This window comes from Miniopterus schreibersii, assembly GCF_964146895.1.
Source record: "Miniopterus schreibersii genome assembly, chromosome: 1".
In the NCBI taxonomy this organism is placed as follows: Eukaryota; Metazoa; Chordata; class Mammalia; order Chiroptera; family Miniopteridae; genus Miniopterus; species Miniopterus schreibersii.
Window position 1 is genome coordinate 113497784 of NC_138101.1, and position 15801 is coordinate 113513584.

The 15801-nt window shown below is 37.5% G+C and overlaps 1 protein-coding gene across 8 annotated transcripts in view; it reads left to right on the forward strand.

The window, feature by feature from the left end:
* NRP1 (neuropilin 1) overlaps positions 1-15801 on the forward strand; it is a 152907-nt gene that overhangs the window by 38178 nt on the left and 98928 nt on the right. The gene's annotated exons all lie outside the window — the stretch shown is intronic.

Sequence of the window (15801 nt, forward strand, 5' to 3'; positions counted from 1 at the left end):
AGGGTCAGCTCTGTCTATACTATTGCTCATAGCCTCGACTCCATTCAGGCACTTCTGTGTGACCCGGGGTGAACCATCCAGGACTTAATTCAGTGGATTCAGTAAAGAACCGCCTAGGAACCAGCGGTTTAACAAAATCGACTGGCCATTCTAATAGTAATGTGCACACAGCTGTAGTAAAGACATCCTCACGTATCACAGGATATACCAACTCTTCACCGTCTCTTTTCAGGTCTATAAAACGACAAGCATAGGAGCTCTCTCAGCTTTTCAGAAAAGCGCACTACATAAATAAATAAAAACTAATGCCACTTTTCACAAAAAATTTTGTGTATCTCCTTAATTACAAAGCATAATGGGAACAAAAAAAACCCAGAAACCAAAAAACAAACACAAAGCTTTTGCTAGTAGTCCTCTACCATTTGTACAGAAAATTTCCATTGAAGAGACCAATATTATTACTGTTCAAACATTTACACAGGCTGTTTAACATGTCTGTCACACATTAATGGAAAAGTATTTTTGAAGACATTGGATTTCAAAGAAGCAAAATTACAAAAATGTCAAGTTAAAGTTATTATTTTTAATGACTGCCAAATCCAACATTACTTCTCTCTCAGAAGTATTTGAACTGCTAACTTCTGTTCCTGAGTATATATTTGCCAGTGAATAAATAGGAAGGAATTCAGTAGTAATTGATTTGAATACCATTAGACTTCTAAATTTATGAAAGCTTATTTTAGGTTAGAAAATTATAAGAGCTATGGGTGTGTTTAATTAGTGAAAATCAGTATTTTGCTTATGTCTGGGAAGAAAAATTATTACAATCTCAGTCATTAAGAAAATATCCTGAATCAATGATACTTTTACAGTATAGCAATAACCTTACTATATTATACACACACACACAAAATTAAAGGGACTATCAGTTGGCTTGAAATTACATAGAAGTAAGAAGGATGGAAATAAAGAGAAAATTCAACATAGGAATTTAATAGTTACAAAAATAGGAATGCTCTCTATCCAGAATTTGGAGCTCTTGGCTGGCATAGATGGTTTATAAAAGAAAAATAAGCAGAATAAATTAAATTTTTTCTTTGGCATCAGAAAGCTAACCCTCAAAGTAGACGTGAAAAATGCATGTGTTAAATTGTCACCCAGACATTTTATTTGCTCTCTGGCTCCATCTCAGGGCAGACCTGGATCAGCCCTTTCTCTGCCCTGTCCCTTTCTTCATTTCCTGTATCTGGCTCCACAGAGCCAAATTTTTACTCCCATGAAAAGACCCTAGCCTTAGATTGCCTACTCCCAAATCCATAGAAGGACAGAGACTGGACATCTGGGCATGGAGGGAGGAGGAAGGTACAGAAGGTTTGGAAGAGTGGATAACAGAAGCCTAGTCACCCATCCTGCCCTTTGTGGCACAGACACTATCCCAGGTCCCCAAAACACAGTGAGAGAGCCTTTGGAATACATGCTGTCTGTTCAAAGTGCTCTTCATCTCTGTAATTGCTAAAATAATCATGTCTCCATAACCTTCTAGAAAGAAGAGAGTGGCTTCTTTACTTATCTGTGTTTTTGCCTTTTTTTTAAGTGTCAGTATAATAAATGATTTCTTTAAATTTTTCTCTTATTACAATACCAAAAAAAGTTAGAAACTTTAGGGGCATACTGGTTATCCACAGATACTTGAAGAGCTCTCCAGGTTCACCTGGAGAGCACTATGCTTAGTGAAATAAGCCAGTCAGAGAAAGGCAAGTACCATATGATTTCACTCATACGTGGAATCTAATGAACAAAATAAACTAACAAAAAGTAGAAACAGACTCATAGATACAAAGAACAGACTGATAGCTGTCAGAGGGGAGGGGTGTTGCAGGGCTGGGTGAAAAAGGTGAAGAGATTAAGAAAAAAACAACAACAACTCATAGACACAGACTACAATATGGTGATTACCAGAGGGAAAGGGGATGGAGGAGGTAGAAGAGGGCATAGAGGGGATAAATGGAGATGGAAGGAGACTTGACTTGGGATGCTGAACACACAATACAATATAGAGATGATGTATTATAAAATTGTACACCTGAATAATTTTATTAACCAATGTCACACCAATAAATTCAATAAAAAAGTAAAATAAAAATAAATGTGTTATTAGGGAGAGGAGATAGTCTCAAGGGAGCCAGAGATGGGATGAGCTCCCATGTGGTCTCTTTCTTTTTCTTTTTGAGCAAGGGGAAGCAATCCCTTGGTAAGAATTTTAAGTTAGAAGTTAAATGATGATCATAAAGACCTTTTTCTTTATTGCCTAAAAAATGAGACGTAATAAACAGTTTGTTTTCATTATAATACAGTAGAAAGTTCTAGCTCTTCTACTAACAAGATTTGAAACATTGTTCCAGTCCCTTAAGTGTTCTGGGCTTCAGTTTTATTGTCTATAAAATGCAATATCAGTCTATTTTCCCTTAGATCTTTCCCCACTGTAAAATTTTGCCAGTTCTAGTCATGGTAGTCACCTTAACATTAACTAGTTAGTAAACCCAGAACATCCCTTATTTCTGCTCTCAGAGAGACAAACTAGAATCATCCATACCCAATGCACTTGTTATCTTGGGTTGAGCCTCTTTGACCAAGTAAGGGCACGGGCTTAGGTAGTAACATTCTACTTGCTTAGCCCAAGATAGTTACTAAAACAGCTTTACAAAGCACTAATTAAAATTAAGTTCCTAACATTTATTAAGGTAGAATAGAAGAAGGAGTTAGGTTGCCAAATATATCTTCATTTTCTCAAACTTATGTCATCATTTACAAAGTTGATTCCCTCCTGGAATATTTTTATTATTCTTGACCTGTGACTAGTATAAATAAAGTAAGCTACTTTTCAAAATAGCACGTAGGAAATATTTTGTGATGGAACACTAGTTCCGCAAGTATTATGTAATAAAATGGTCTATGATCAATGAGATTGACATAGGTTGGGTTAAACCAAGTTAAGGTTCCATACCTGTGGAACTTCTCAGAGCCTGTAATATACTGGCATAAATTGTGAATTTTTACAATGGAACACCATCTGAAGCATTCCCAAATGATTTGGGGGGAAAAAGAAAACATCTTTTCTCCTGAAGCATTTTGGGGGAACAAATTTTAGGAACAGTCTCTACTAATTCTGCTTCCTACTAAAAATAAAGGAGCAAGCACAACAGATTGGAAAGTGACAAAAACAATAATAATATTAACTAAGTAATGTGTCATTACTAGAGGAAAAAGCAATCAGAATTAATGAAATATCTGAAATATGGGATACTTTAAAAGTAATATGACAGTTTTAAGAACCTGCAATGTTTTAAATACGCTTCCCCTAAAAGGATTCTCAAAGGGCCTATTTTATTGTGCATTTGTAAGTAAGCACTTATTTGCCCCTCAAAAAATTCAAGAACTAAAATGCTGAAAATCTACCTTGTTCCTTTCTCTCCCTGTGCCTTTACACTATCAATTCTCTTACTAAATTTTTATTCATAAAGTGCAATAAACTTTACTCCCTACATTAACAGTGTTCAAAGAAATTAGGTTGCTTAAATGTAGTGAAATGTTAAATCGCTTTATGTATTCTGGATTTTAGTGGGGGGGGGGGGAATTGCCTCCCCTTATGGAATCATTAAAGTAAGGAAGGTATAGCATAACCTTTTCCCTCCTTTGCCTACCTGTCTTATTATTACAGCTGATACTTTAGTATTATCAAGGGGAACTTTTATACCTTTCTCTAGCTTTTGTTCTGCTTATAGAAGAGTGCATTTGTAAATGCTCCCTTATGCTACATTTCATTTTAGCTAACGTGACCATTTTCCCTTTTCCTTCCTGTTAAACTTGCCATAAAGGTGTTCTGGGATTGGGAGTACTTTAGATGGTAGGATGGGGGTTATATGATTGCTTAGTTGAGTTAAATCCATGCTCCAACCACAGAGCCATTTTGGAAAGGTGACCCTTTATGTGGTCATATGGTTAAACTTAGCAAGATGGTGCTTCTGCTCTTAGGCTACTGGCAATGTTTATGGCCACTGCTCTCCTTTCTTCTACACACACAATTACTCTACTCTTTAAGGTCTGAATAAATCATGAGGCCACCTAGGCCATTCATCCCCTTCTTCTCTCCATGAGCTTGTTTCTAACACAGACATAGTTAAAGTCTTGCTCTATACCAAGAAATTACTCAGTCTGTAATGCAAGTCAGTGACAAGAAAAAATCATGTCAACTAAAGCTTAAGCCAATAACCAATGATTCTCTGACTATGTTGTTTTTTTTAACTGTTTTGCATGTTTTAAAATAGGAAAACCCCTAGTTGACATTTGCAGTTGTTTTATGTCCAGAGATATATTTCTCATTATACAAATTATTCCTTGTATTACAGATTGACTTTGGGTGCTGGGTTAGTAAAACTAGTAGTAACCCAGTTGTCTGCAGCTAATACATTTGCCTTTTGATATAATAACATTTTAAATAATGAAACAGAATACTCTAAGCATGAATGCATCAGACTCTAAAGATGACTTACAGCAAATAGTCTGCTGCTTTCTATAAATATTAGGGATTAAGGAAGAGGAAACCTCTCTGTGACATGATAGATTTTTCTCATGTGCATTTTATTCTGGTATCATAAATACACTAGGCCCATACCTAAAAGACTCATGTTTCTTGGCTGTGGTTAACTGAGTGGTTTGTACTTCAGTAAACTGCACAGAAGAGTGCAGTTATGACTTGGGTCAATACCCACTGCCCATCCTAAAATTCTGCTCAACCTGTCTTTCTCTTTGGTGTCACTAAAAGGAAGAGACATCTAATCTATATCACTAGACCCGTTTTTTTCAGCATTTATTGCTTTCCACTTTTCCAGAAAAAATGAAGTGGTCATTTCAGGGTAAGATACTTTTTCCCCACTCCAGAAAGAATAATCTCACCTACTTAATGCTAAAACGGCTTTACTGTAATTACTACAAAAAAAAGAAACCTTAAAAAACAAATATTTGCCAACTTTAGTTCTTGCAGCTCTGATTAGCCCACAACCTAGATCCCCATTGAATAATTAGTAATTAATCAGGAGGATTTTTTTAAATCTTAAAATTAGCATATAGGTCCCATAGTCTGAAACAGAATTATTGCTTTATTTCCTTTTTCCAAAGATTAAAAAGGAAACGTGAGGGTTATGATTTCAAGATGCTGTAGCCAGAGTCCCTGCCTTTCCAGAGCTGGACTCTGCACCCTGGTGCTCCCACCCTGGAAGCACCCTGGGGCTTTCTGAGCAAATATGAAAGCACTGTATGCTCATAGCACTAATCCAACTGCAGACCATTAAATCAGCTAGTCTATCAATGGAAACACTTAACAGATTTAGTGGTTTAAAAAACCACACAGGCATAAATTGACTTCTTTAACTCCATTATTAACAATGACTTTAACTGAGTTTTGTTCGCAGTACTGAGGCAACACCTACTGTCATTGCAACTAGTATTTTTCAGAATATCAGATAATGTTCATATTCTGAGTGTTATGTTCTGACTGATCAATACCCCTGGGAGATAACAATAGCTAAATGTCCTACACTACCTGAACTACAGTCTGCTTTGAACTGAGTTGTATACATTTTGACAAACCTGCTCCATTTAGTTTTCTATGTATTTGTCTCTTTTATTCTCCTGCATTCCAGCCTCTCTTGGAAATGGGCCTCGAGTCAACAAAAAGGTCATTACATAATTATTTCATCTAATGCTCCCTGTCATCCTGCAAGTTAATTATCTTGTACATTTTACAGATGAGAAACAGGCTCACAGAGGTTAGTTAGTGACCTGCCCAAGGCTCTGGTCAGTGGCAGAGTGTGAGGATTTAGATCACAGTTGTCCCATTTTGTCTGATTTGACTGGACAGGCAGATGTCGCCTCCTTGCTTCACTGTCCCTTTGACACTTTATGGGAGGCCAAAGATGGTGACACTTCTTGATAGATCAAAGGTGCAGGAGTGTGGCTCCTGAGGTTCAGAGCTGGGACCAGAACCCAGTTCTTGCTTCTCCAGCTCTCTCGCCACTGGACCATGTTAAAAGAGACTCAGTTCAGTTAAAAAATATATATATTCCCTTTGGAAGGCTGAGAGGAGGGGAGCAGAGAGAAGAGAATATACTTTATAGGGGAAAAAAACACCTTAAAATAAAGATGTAAGGATTTAAAGTAAATTAAAAGGAAGTAAATATGTCCAAAAAGCCCCCCTCTGTCACTTCTTGATGGCTTGACTTGCTATATAAACCCATCTTGAGACAATTCATAAAAGTAATTCTTTTTTTCCTGAGAACAGTGGAAAGTTGGCAAGAAGTAAAATTTTCTATGAAATAGGGAGGCAAACAAGTTGTAAACGATGTTAATATCTTCCAGATGGCACAGCTTTATTTGGGGACTGAAGTTATTGTAATTAAAGGCATGTGAATTTTTCTATAAATACTGAACTTTGCCAGTTTGACAATGGAAGGCTCCATCTCTTCTGAAACTTAGTTTTTTTAAGGGAGGCATTCTTTCTCCTCAATTTAAAATGAGCCTATGGATTTCATAATCTGAGTTAAATCATAGAAATATTTTCTCATGTGAAGGAATTTTTTATCTCCCATGCCAATAAATCTTAATTATGAAGTGAGATTCCTCAGAAGTGAAAAATTTAAGCTCCAAACATTTTCCAATAAAATTATACATTTGGACCATTATTTTACACCACGTTTTGAATTCTTTCGTATATTAATTTTGAATTAAGCTACAACAAGTTTTCTGTCTCTAGACACGTGTAGGACAATCTTGGCATTTCTGTTTTGCTTCAATCAGTAGAGTGTGGCTCACTCCAGAACCCTGCCTTCCCTTTCACTGCAAGCACTGCTTGGGCTCAAGGCTGCTAAACCAACAGCCAATATGGCATGAGAACATTTAAATCACTTCAACCATTGCTTCATGCTCCCCATCTTGTCTTTAGTCTTACACTGGACCCTGCTAGTCTTTGCTCTATCAGGTGATTTAAGGGGGTGGTCCAGCCTGCCTTCAGTTTTCTGCTGAAGCTTCCAACTTCCATGTGTCCTACCAGAGCTTGGTCTGTGTGGTAAGCATAATTCTGAGAGGTGCCCCCAAGATCCTTAGCCCTTCGTGTATACACACCTTCTCTCAGTTATTCAATCAACCATTAATCTTGGTGCTGCCACAAAAGGATTTGCAGATTTGATTACGTTGCCAAGCCAATTGACCACAAAAAAAGAGACATTACCCTGGGTGAGCCTGACCTAGTCAGGTGAACCTTAAATAGGATCAAGCTTTTCTTGAAGAGTTGTAAAGCATAAGAAGAATTCATTGTGAGGGAGTCCTGCTAATACCTTGATTTCAATCTTGGGATACCCTGAGCAGAAAACCCCAGCCATGCCATGCCAGACTTCTGGCCCATAGAACCGTGAGCTAATAAATGTGTGTTGTTTTGTTTTAAGTTCCTAGATTTGGAGTAATATGATACACAGCAATAAGAAAGTAATTGTCTACTACATGGCTGATGTTTATCATCTCAGTTTCTCCCCTTCTGAGTTGGTCTTGACCAGCCACGACCCATTGCAACTCTCATAATCCCCACACGACCAATTATTATCCCTTTGCTTTACTATAGTGAAAGTCATTTAATATCTCTTTTAATTTTACCCCAGTAAAACATCTTTTCTTAAATATTTTCTTTCTTCACTTTTCCAATACCTTCTTTCCTGGGACTGTTATCTCTTATAAATATTATCATGTTATTATCTACCCTATTAGTCATCAGTTTTCTGCAATAAAATTGTTGATATTCATTATTATTGTAATTAAGCATTACAAAAGCTTAAAGAAGAATATTTTAACGTGTCACTTTTACTGTACTCTGATTATTTGAGACTGGGCTATCTGAAAATGGTACATATAGAAATTTTTACTAAACTTAATTAGAGGAGTCGCATCCTGGAAAGATGTTAGGTGGACTATTTCCTGGAGGAGAATTACCTGGAAACTTGTGGACAAGCACAAGATTAATATTGTATGGGTCTTTGATGAAGAAAATGACATGACAAAAGACAAAAGTGTTTGCGAAAATTGTTTGCAAATTTTTTTGTCCTAAGAAATCAGCTGCAAAAAGGAAGTAAAAAAACCCATAAATACATGGAGGTTAAACAACATACTAATAAATAATGACTGGCTCAAAGCAGAAATAAAAGATGAGATCAAAATAAACATAGAGGCAAATGACAATGACAATACAACATATCAAAACTTCTGGGATGCAGCTAAGTCAGTAATAAGAGGAAAGTTTATATCATTTCAGGCCTATCTCAAGAAACAAGAGAAATTCCAAGTAAACAACGTAACATCACATCTTAAAGAACTAGAAAAAGAAGAACAAAAGCAACTCAAAGTCAGCAGAAGAAAGGAAATCATAAAAAAATAGAGCAGAATTGAATGAAATAGGGAACAAAAAGACTATACAAAAAATTAATAAAACAAAGAGCTGGTTCTTGGAAAAGATTAATAAAATTGACAAACCTCTGTCTAGATTCACTAAGGAAAACAGAGAAAAAACCCATATAAACAAAATCAGAAATGAGAGAGAAGTCACCACATATATAACAGATACACAAAGGATCATACTAGAATATTATGAAAGACTATATGCTACCAAATTCAATAACCTAAAAGAAATGGATAAATTTCCAGAAATATATAAGCTTCCTAGACTAAATCATGAAGAACTGGAAAATCTAAATAGACTGATCAGCAGTGAAGAAATTGAAACAACCATCAAAAACCTCCCAAAAAACAAAAGTCCAGGAGCAGATGGCTTCACCAGCAAATTCTTACATTCAAAGAAAATTTAAACATTCAAAGAAGATTTAAAGCCTATCCTCTCAAACTCTTCCAAAAAATTGAATAAGAGGCAATACTTTCTAACACATTTTTTGAGGCCAATATAACCTTGATACCAAAGCCTGGCAAGGATAACACAAAAGAAAACTACAGACCAATATCTCTAATGAATACAGATGAAAAAATCCTAAACAAAACACTAGCAAATTGAATATGGCAGTACATCAAAAAATAATACATCACGATAAAGTGGGGTTCATTCTTGGGGCACAGGGATGGTTCAACATATGTAAATCAATCAATGTAATACATCACATTAACAAAAGAAAGAATAAAAATCATATGATCTTATCAACAGATGCTGAAAAAGCATTTGATAAGATACAACACCCATTTATGATTAAAACACTCAATAAAATAATAGAAAGAAAGTATTTTAACATAATAAAGGCCATATATGATAAACCCTCAGCTATCATACTTAATGGTGAAAACCTGAAAGCTTTTTCTCTAAGATCAGGAACAAGACAAGGATGTGTACTCTCACCACTCTTATTCAACATAGTTCTGGAAGTCCTAGCCAGAGCAATAAGGCAAGAGAAAGAAATAAAAGGCATCCAAATAGGGAAGGAAGAAGTAAAACTGTCGCTTTTTGAAGACGACATGATTATGGATATTGAAAACCGTAAAGACTCCACCAAAAAACTATTATAAACACTAAACAAATACAGTAAAGCTGCAGGATACAAAGTCAATGTACAAAAATACATTGCCTTCCTATATACAAACAACAAAACTTTAGAAAAAGAAATGAAAGATAAACAATTCCTTTGCAATTGCAACCAAAAGAGTAAAATACCTAGGAATAAATTTAATAAAGAATGTGAAAGGCCTATATACTGAAAACTACAACGCATTATTAAATGAGATTGAAAGAGATACAACAAAATGGAAAAATATCTCGTGTTCATGGATTGGAAGAATCAACGTAGTTAAAATGGCCATATTACCCAAAGCAATATACAGATTTAATGCAATCTCCACAATAATCCCAATGTCATATTTTAAAAAAATAGAATGAGCCTGGAAGGCGTGGCTCAGTGGTTGAGCATCAACCTATGATCGAGGAGATTGTGGTTCAATTCCTGGTCAGGGCACTTGCCCTGGTTGCGGGCTTGATTCCCATTAGGGGGCATGCAGGAGGCAGCCGATCAATGACTCTCTCATCATTGATGTTTCTCTCTCCCCCTCTCCCTTCCTCTCTCTGATATCAATAAAGACATATTAAAAGTAATTAATTAATTAATTAATTAAATACTAAAATGAGAAATCATCAGATTTGTATGGAACCACAAAAGACCCTGCATAGCAAAAGCAATCCTGATAAAAAAACAAACAAAGCTGGAGGTATCATGCTACCTGACTTCAAATTATACTGCAGAGGTACAGTAATCAAAACAGCGTGGTGTCGGCACAGAAACAGACACACAGATCAGTGGAATAGAATAGAGTGTCCAGATACAAAACCACATGTATATGGGTAGATAATTTTTGACAAAGGAGTCAGAAACACAGTGGAGTAAAGATAGCCTCTTCAATAAATGGTGCTGGGAAAACTGGAAAGCCACATGCAAAAGAATGAAACTGCATTACAGTTTGTCCCCATGTACAAAAATTAACTCAAAATGGATCAAAGATCTAAGTGTGATGCCCGAAACAATAAGTTACATAGAAGAAAACATAGATTCCAAACTTATGGATCTTGGTTGTAGCGAACATTTTATGAACTTGACCCCAAAAGCAAGGGAAGTAAAGGCAAAAATAAATAAATGGGACTATATTAAACTAAAAAGCTTCTGCACAGCAAAAGAAACTGACAATAAAATAAAGAGGCAGCCAACCAGATGGGAGATGATATTTGCAAAAAGTAGCTCCTATAAAGGTTTAATTTCCAAAATATATAAATAACTCAACACCAAACAAACAAACAATCCAATCAAAAAGTGGACAGAGAACCTGAACAGACATCTTGCCCAAAAAGACATGCAAACAGCCAATAGATATATGAAAAGCTGTCTGACCTCACTAACAGTTAGGGAAATGCAAATTAAAACTACAATGAAATACCACCTCACACCTGTTAGAGTGGCTATTATCAATAAGACAAGGAATAATAAGTGTTGGAGAGGTTTTGGAGAAAAGGGAGCCCTCATTCACTGCTTGTGGAAATGTAGACTGGTAAAACTACTATGGAAAGCAGCCTGATGATTCCTCAAAAATTAAGAATAAAGCTGCCATACTACCCAGCAATCCCTCTCCTGGGTATGTACCCGAAAAACTTGAAAAACATCTATTCACAAAGATATATGCATTCCTATGTTCATTGCAGCATTATTCACAGTGGCCAAGACATGGAAACAACCAAAGTGTCCTGCGATAGAGGACTGGGTAAAGAAGATGTGCTATATGCATACAATGGAATACTAGTCAGCCATAAGGAACGATGAAATATTGCCACTTGCAACAACATGGATGGACCTTGAGAATATTATACTAAGTGAAATGTCAATCAGAAAAATCTAAGAACCATATAATTTCATTCATATGTAAGATATAAAACTGAAACTCATGGACACAAACAGAGGTATGGTGGTTGCCAGAGCGAAGGGGGTGGGGAGTGAAGGGAGTTTTAATATATGGTGATGGGAGAAGATATGACTCTGGGTGGTGAGCACACAGAGCAATGTATAGATCTTATAACATAGAAAAATAAATAAATTAGGAGTTGTTAATAAATAGTTCTAAAATAATAAGGTCAGACCCATTCTTCACCCCCCAAAAAAATGTATGAAAGGAGTAACAAGAACAGATATTGGAATCAAATTAGCCTAAAGTAGGCAATGTTGAAAGGATACAAGTTATTTCCTGCATGCATGTCTCTCATCCAGTCCTTCCCCAGGTCTGTGCTTTTGGGCTGGAACCACCTGATAACTGCCTTACTGGATCCCTGTAAAGACTCTGTGAGATAAGACAGCTGAGAACACTTTGTAACACGAAAACTACTGAACAAATGGCAAGTATTATTGCCAGCATTTCAGGAAGTATGAGGTCAAATCTGATTTATTTTATCTTTCCAGTATTAAAAAACAAACAAACAAAAAACCACAGTCTCAGTGATTACAAAGGAGCACTTGCCCATTATAAAAATTTTGAAAAATACAGAAATGGCTGATGAACATAATTTCACTACCTAGATATTATTAATAGCTTATTAGCACTTACAGCTGAGCATTTTTTCTTTCAGGTCTTTCTCTACATATGAGTGAGTTGAGAATATACTGCGCATATTGTTTTATGTTCTGATTTTTCACTTATAATATCATAAGCATTTTTCCTAAGTTATAAAATATTTTTTGTTGAGCATGCTTTTTAATGGCTGAATAATACTCCATGATTTGAATGTACATAAATTATTTCTTATTTCCTTCCTGTTTGCCTTATTTCTATTTTCCCCTTTATTAAGTAAAGCTTCAAGCAATAGTTTTTGCATACATATTTGACATTATTCCAGATTATTTCCTTAGAATGGATTTCTAAAAAAAATGCTTTTGCTAAACAAGAGGCTACAAACCTTGTAAGTGTTTTCATGTATATTGATTAAAACGTAGGCAAAACAGAACTGTTAGTGCTGAATCTCATATAAAATCACTCCAAAACACAGATATAGACTAATTAGCTCCTCCTAGCTCCATCGTTGTGGGGGGCGTTTCCCCCTTCCCCCCCAAATCCTTTCTCAATGCTATGAGAGAAAATCTGTTCTCCTCTGGGGGATATATAAGGTGATTCTTGGACAGCAGTGTAGTAATCTTTTACAGGTTGTTCAGTTGGGATAGCTATTAATGCCTTGTGCAGAATGAACCAAACATCCAAAGAAACACACTTTTGCAGGTGAAAATTATGTTCACCAACATTATTTCTCACTCTGGTTTATGATATCAGGGATCCAATTTCCCCGTTATCAATGTGTGTATGTATGTGGGGGTAGCTTCTTTTGGAAGGAGATTAAAAGGACGCCACCACCTAAAATGCCCCTTCCTAATAATGGGAGGCAGTCCAGAAGCTGGGAGGGGCCTGGTCCAGAGGCCCCCTGCGCAGGCAACACCCTGCAGAGGTCCAGCTTCCTCCGGCTGACAGGAACCACGGCGGAGAGTTCTGGGGCCACTGGCACTCAGGAGAGAAACTCCAACTTCTTTAAAGTGTGCTGTTTGTATATTCAACACTGCATACCTATTGAGCCTCAGAAACCGCTTTTTGGTGACTGAATACATTTCTCATTTTCCATTACTTTTCCCTCTACGTGGCCATTTTTCTAAAACCACATTCAAATTTTCCAAAAGAAAACAATCTCTGGGTAATCCTGTCAAGAATTCTTGAAATCTTTATTCTTTTATCATTCTTATGGGAAACCTAACTCATGGTTACTCCTAGGATGCAAATGTTTTCATCACCCTCAGCTAAGGTGAGGGTGGGGGATATGTAAGCAAAAAGGCCCTCAGCTTCAGGAGTTTCCGCTCTGAAGCCAGGGGCACTCCAGAGAAGAGACAGCGTTTCAAACCCCAAGACAGAAACCATGAGAAAGTTGCTTTTAATTCATTGTAAAAGGGTTAGGTAGAGAGATCTTTTAATTACTTTCCTGTAAATTTAGGCTGCTTTACCATTATTAGTGCAGAAAGGGAAAGTTCTAAGGTAGAAGATTTAAGAAAACGGAAGATGGCTGAAGGCAGAGGGCTTGGTTGTGCTCTGAATCTTTGAAATATCCACCCGCTGTTTCCATTCCGGCGATGTGGCAACGTGAAGGATGAGGTTTGAAGGAGGGTTTTCTAGCTGCGAGAGGGAGCAGCGCAACGTGGCCCCTGCACAGAAGCATAGTGCTCTTGAGACCTAGACAGGTTTCCTTGCCCCCTAGCGCATTCTTCTTTAGAAGCTGAGCTCCAAAGGAACAGATGAGGCAACTTTCCAATCCCTCCTCTAGCTCTTAGGAATTACGTGCCTGAGGTGCAATTTCCATTTCTCCCTCCAGCAGCTGGAGTGTGTCAGTTCTGAATGAACTGAGGGCAGAAAAAGTGCCTCCATTTTCACCTTTGCAGGTCTCTGCTGTCGCCACTGGGGAGCTTTACATTCCAAGAAATGCGGTGTTTGCCACACTGGCAGCAGTCACAGAGCAGTGTGCAGCTGCAGAGCAGGAGCCCGCGTGGGGGGGGGGGGGGCGAGGGTGCAGGAGCGACATTTGCAAGCTCAGGATCCTGAGCTTCAGGATAAAAGCAGGCCGGGTGCTTGCTGGGGTGACACATTTAGTCTCTCAGAGGGATCCTGGCACACTAGATGCATTCCTGGCACCACGTTTGTCAGCAAGAAACTTACGGAGTAGAACTGGTATCAACTCCAGAGGAAGATGCAAGCTGCTTTCTTAACTTCTTTGGCAACACTACCCTTTACAACTTGTGCAAATACACCCTCCTGAATATTTATATGAACTGTGATACTCTTAGGAGCCCTGTTGGATGGTACTTTGAAGGGAAGTGCTAAAATGAGAGCAGCATTCCAGTTTATAAATGTAACTATTGTATCCCTGACTAATTAAATTTCCTAAAATTGTCATTTAATAATGACTTTCTCTTGCTGGGAAGAGCTTGTAGTCCCTCTCTCCCTTTTAAAAATAGCTTTTACTGTTGCCAAGAGGAGAGCCTCCTATTTCCTGTTAGAAGATATATGAATTAAAGCAGTAGCTTCTTTCCCTGTTCAAGTCACTAGCACTATGTTAGCCAAGTTCTCTCACACCTGGGAGAAAGGTGTCCTCACAGAAATGCCCTTAGTTCTGCGAAAGCCTGACCCACCTCTCTTATTTGTGCCGAGAGGCAAAATGCACTAGGATTTAGCTACTTAGTATTCAGACCATGTCAGGATTCAAATAAAAAGCCTAAATTGCGGGGCTGGATGCACAGTCGCCAGGACAAATACATCAGCAGTTCAAATCACAGTTAAATTATGCACAAGGGTGGGCAAAACATGCAGACCTGCCCAGTCAATGAAGCAGCAGAGATAAAAGGGATTACTACGTAGGTGCCACCGCGAGGCTTTAATGAATGCAGAGTTGCCACTCTTTCCAGCTGCGCCACCGCCTTGCCTGTAGAAGCTGCAGAAGGCAGTAGGATTTTGAACGCACTGCTTTCTTCGCCCTTCTCCTTGCCCTCTACTTTCACGTCTCCTCTTCCACCTTCTTTTCACAGGCACAGTGTCTCCCAAAGTACTGAGAAAACAACAATTCCTCTGGGTATTTTCATAGTTTTGCAAAGGGACAGTGATGCTAGCAGTCCAGTAAGCGCTACTGGAAACATGGGGTGCAGCAGAGGAAATGCAGTTAATACAATAATTCACATATGTTAATGCTTTGTTCCATCAATGTCCTCTTTATTTTCTCCTTGGTATACACAAAGCTCGCAGACTACTATAACTGATGAGGTAATGTCATTTTTCATTGAGAGAGCCTTAAACTGTCCACTTTAACTAGTGATATCATCTTTGCAGTTGTCTCCTGAGACTTTATGTAAACATAAGTAACATGTCCTGGACAGTTTGAAGCGAGATTGTTGAAGATGGCATTGGTCATCATGGAGATTTCCCCCACTTTGATCTCTTCTAAATTGCCAAATACAGTTTATGTTACTGCCATATTTTAGCCATTCCTGAAATTAATACATCCCAAGACCTTTGAATTAAGTTAAACACAGAAATAAATAAAGGTTTGAAATGAAAGGATTGTAATGTTTTCATGTCAGTTCTTGAAGAAAAATGGAAGACAAATCAGATTATCTGATTCCTAGGTGACTTGGCATATAAGAAGAGAGGACA